A 4,440-nucleotide genomic window follows, 5' to 3' on the forward strand; every position below is an offset into this window, starting at 1 on the left:
GAAAAAAAAAAAAAAAAAAAAAAAAAAATCTAAACAGAAGGTGTACAGATTGAATGTAGTCTTGTTTAAAGAGTCTATGTTTTAGGAATTGTAAAGGAGAAAATTATTTAATGACATTCTTGATTTTTTTTTTTTGTTTCTTTTTGTCTTGTTTTTGTGAAATAGGGTCTCACTGTGTAGTTCAGACTGGCTTTGAATTTACTGTGTACTCCAGGCCAGCCTCAGACAAGGTGATCCTCCTACCTCAGCCTCCCAAGTGCTGGGATTGCAGGTGTGTACCACCATGCTGGCTGCATTGATTTTTTTTTTTTTCCCCTTTTTGGTACCAGGACCTTGCACTTCAGAGGCAGATGGTGGCACCACTGAGCTAGATCCCCAGCCCCTTCACTAATTTGTAGTCAGAGCCAGCCAACTGTGAAAAAAGGATGCTTTCAGTTGATTTAAAAACAATCACTAAACCATTGTCAAAAAGAAAATGTTTTGTAATGGCTAAATATAAGAAACATTTTTCTTAAATCAGGAACAATACAAGGATGTTACCTGTCACCACTGTCTTTCAGCATTGTACTGTAACACAAAAGCAGAAGGCATTGCAAAGGAAGGACCATAAACAGCTCTCATGGCAGATGGTACGGTCTGTAGAAAAAGTAAAGGAGCCTACAAATTATTGGAAGTACAGTATTACACATCGGGTGGGGTAGGGTGTGGCTCGTTAGGAGAGTACTTGACTAGTATGTCTGAGGCCCTCAGTGCCCCTCCAAGTGTATGTATTGTGAGTGCACCGAGGTGACTGGATAGAAGACCAGTGTGCCAAAGTCAGTAGGATGTTCTGTATTTACATCTGTAGTATTACCTCTGTAGTGTTTATTTATTTATTTGAGACAAAAAAATGCAACTACTATGCAGTTCTGGCTGGTATTGAACGCACTGTGCATCCTAGGCTGGCCTCCAACTGGCAGTCCTCTTGCCTCAACCTTCCAAGGGCTGATATTACAAGCATGCGTGGCCAGTATACATCTTTTTTTGTTTGTTTGTTTTTTGAGACAGGGTCTCACTATATAGTTGAGACTGACTTGGAACTCACTGTGTAGCCCAGGCTGGTCTTGAACTCACAGTGATCCTCCTGCCTCAGCCTCCTGAGTGCTGGGATAACAGGCATGTGCCATCAGGCCTGGCTCAGTAGAGTCCAGGCTGGCCTTGAATGCATTACATACCCTATCCTGGCCTCAAACTCTTGGTGATCCTTCTGCCTCAGCATCTTTTCTTTTGTTTTCCTTTTTATTTGTACCAGGGATTAAACTAGGGACCTTGCACTTGCAAGGCAGGCAGAGGCACCACTGAGCTAAATCTCCAGCCCTCTCAGCAACTTTCTTAAATTCTGGGATTATAGGCATGTACCACCAAACCTGGCAGAAAAGCTAATTTTTAATAGCAACATATAAGAATACATGCAGAAATTTTTTTTTTTGTTTTTGTTTTTTGAGACAGGGTCTCACTACGTAGTTGAGACTCACCTGGAACTCACTATATAGCCCAGGCTGGTCTTGAACTCACAGCCACCCTCCTGCCTCAGCCTCCTGAGTGCTGGGATTACAGGCATGCACCACCACATCCAGCTACATGCAGAAAATTATAAATGTTTTGTCATTAAAATCTACATATGCTATTGTTATTACTAGAAAAATAATTTTATATACCTCTTTCATCATACTGCTTTATAAATCTCAGTGTGGGACTGAGGGTGCAGCTCCGTGGTAGAGCATTTCCCTAGCATGTTTTAGGCCCTGGGTTCCAGCTGTAGCATCTCACAAAAAAACTCAGTGTTATTTTCGTGGAGTTTACAGATAATGATTCTGAAATTTATGAAGACTCAAGAAAAGCTAAGTCTACTTAGGACAGTGGTAATCAGAACCCACTGTCTGAAACTAGCAGTGAGTACAGAATTCCAGTGGCACTGGAGAGTTGAACAGCACAGTGCAGCATAGCACAGCACAGTGCAGTGGAGATCTCAGACCAAGCCATGCAGGACTGATGAGTCAGAGGCAGGGGTTGTCACCTGTGCTCAGTGGATGTCTTTGTTACCACGTCAAGATAATTGATTTTGTTTCTACAGAGTGCTCCACAATAAAATCCTGATGGAGTGAGGCCTTCACTATACAGAGGGTATTCAGATGTTAGGTATTTAGAGGTTTAAGAAGAATAATTGTGAGCCAGTCATGGTAGTACACACCTGTAATCCTAGCACTGGGGAGCCTGAGGCAAGGAGGATCGCTGTGAGTTCAAGGCCTGCCTGAATTACAAAGGGAGACCCTGCCTCAAAAAAATGAATGCTGAGCATGGTGGCACATGCCTATAATCCCAGCACTCAGGAGGCTGAGGCAGGAGGGTTGCTGTGATTTCGAGACCAGCCTGGGCTACATAGTGAGTTCTAGGGCAGTCTCAACTACATAGTGAGACCCTGTCTCAAAAAAACCAAAAAAAAAAAAAAATAATAATAATAATTTTGTGACCTTGGGGTTGCATAAGATATCTTAAGACAAAAATACCATAGAAGAATTACAGAGTTGATTACAGAGTAAGTTTTGTTCAACAAAGCTACTATTAAAAAGATGAAAAGAAAGGATTAGTATCCAAAATATTTAAAGAGCTGCAAGTTTTATAAAGCTCAAAACTACTTTTTTAGTAATACATGCATTTATGGCTAAACTATTTTAAGAAAGGAAGGACGTGACTAACTCAAGCTTCAATACAGAATGAATATAAGTAACACCATGAATGAAGGCTACCAGGGATGAAGGAACCGTCAGGAGACTGGTGCCCCCACACATGGACAGCATACACTCTTCACAGTTAAACCTATTAGGGCTGGCAGTAACATCCAGCATACAGTAGGAATGAGCACAGATCTCTGACTCACTGCTTTCTGAGCTGCAACTGCTACCTGTCTGACAAATTGGGTTTGTTCTCTGCTAATTGCAGTGGTCATGTGAGTGATAGTACCATCTCAGCCTGAGTAGGCCCCGTCTGCCCTTTTCTGTATCTCTATCACTGAGGCAGAGGATGGAGGGCTCCACTGTGGACCGAGACAGGGTTGAGTGCAAGGATTGGGACTGTCACTTCCTGTTATGTTGGACTAAATGAATTAACTCACATGAATAACACTCATGAGTGGGGGCTGCTTTTACCGTAACAATTCTATTGTCTGTCGTGTCCTTGTGTTCCCTGTCCTGTCCCGTTGTTGTGTCCCCGCTCTCCCACCAGGGAGGGCTTGAACTCCGGGACGTTGTGCTTGTGAGGCAGGCAGGGCGCCACTGAGCTAAATCCCTGGCCCAACACTTCTGTTGTTTAGAAACTGAGGTGCAAGAAGTCTGTGATAGAGAGCCACACAGCTCATAGGTACCTAGAGTATGAAGCCATAGTGTGCCATGCCAAGGCTGTGCTGTTTCTGTGAGTGACATCGTGCTCTCAGGGTTAGCAAAGGAAAGTATCAATTGGAGTTGAAAGCTTTTTAAAAAGTTGACTTATTTGCATCTTAACAAATTTTGTTTCTATTGCTAAGATATCTCACATCTGTATATTTTGATTTGGTTTTAGATGAAAATTCTCTTACTGATTTATTTTGAAATATCATGTAGACATTTGGAATCACTCTAAATGAGCTATACTGAGATAGGGACATGACGAACGTGGCCCTTGTCATTGTTCAAGGGCCTATGAGTCTGCCAGATGTGGGAAGAAACCAACAGTAATTTGTGCTTCTGTTGGGTATGGGTCAAGCACTGTGGGAGCAGGGGAGTTTTGGCATTGGGCTGAGTCTGGGAGGGTGATAGGCAATGATTTTTTATTTAGTTACTGGTATAATTTATATATTTGTAGGAATGGTTGGAAGCAATACTTGGCCAAGAATAGCCAAGTACAGAAAAAACTCATGTTAAAATTACTCATGATTTCTCTTACTGAATCCTCATCAGTTTGTATTCTGTTGAGCAGATTAGTTATGAACTTACCATTTCACAATTGCATGTTACCTATTTATTTTTTCCTCCTTGCCGTATGGAGGATTGAACCTGGGACCTTTGCAGATAGCTACATCCCCAGCCCTTTGATTTCTTTATTCTGAGACACACGAAGTTGCTAAGTTGCCCAGGCTGGGCTCAACGTGGCAGTCTTCTTTCCTCAGCCTCCCAGAGTGCTGCCATTGCAGGCATGTGCAACCATGCCCAGCTACTTATTATCTGCATGCCTTTGAGGGGAAAATGAGCTAGTTATATAATGACCTATGTTTAAAATATATCTGAAGCTTTGGTTTAAAAACCACAAGTTTAATAAATAGCACTGTAGCTGTTTTGTTTTTGTTTTTTGATACCGGGTATCAAACTTGGGACCTTGTGCTTGCGAGGCAGGAGGCAGCACCGTTGAGCTAAATCCCCCCCTGTAGCT

General features: G+C 42.3%; 1 protein-coding gene across 1 annotated transcript in view; it reads left to right on the forward strand.

Moving 5' to 3' along the window:
- The window catches only part of Mphosph8 (M-phase phosphoprotein 8), a 38,091-nt gene that overhangs the window by 22,434 nt on the left and 11,217 nt on the right, over positions 1-4,440 (forward strand). The window lies entirely within an intron of this gene.

This window comes from Fukomys damarensis, unplaced genomic scaffold (genome assembly GCF_012274545.1).
Source record: "Fukomys damarensis isolate Sample0158 unplaced genomic scaffold, DMR_v1.0_HiC HiC_scaffold_38, whole genome shotgun sequence".
NCBI classification, from domain to species: domain Eukaryota; kingdom Metazoa; phylum Chordata; class Mammalia; order Rodentia; family Bathyergidae; genus Fukomys; species Fukomys damarensis.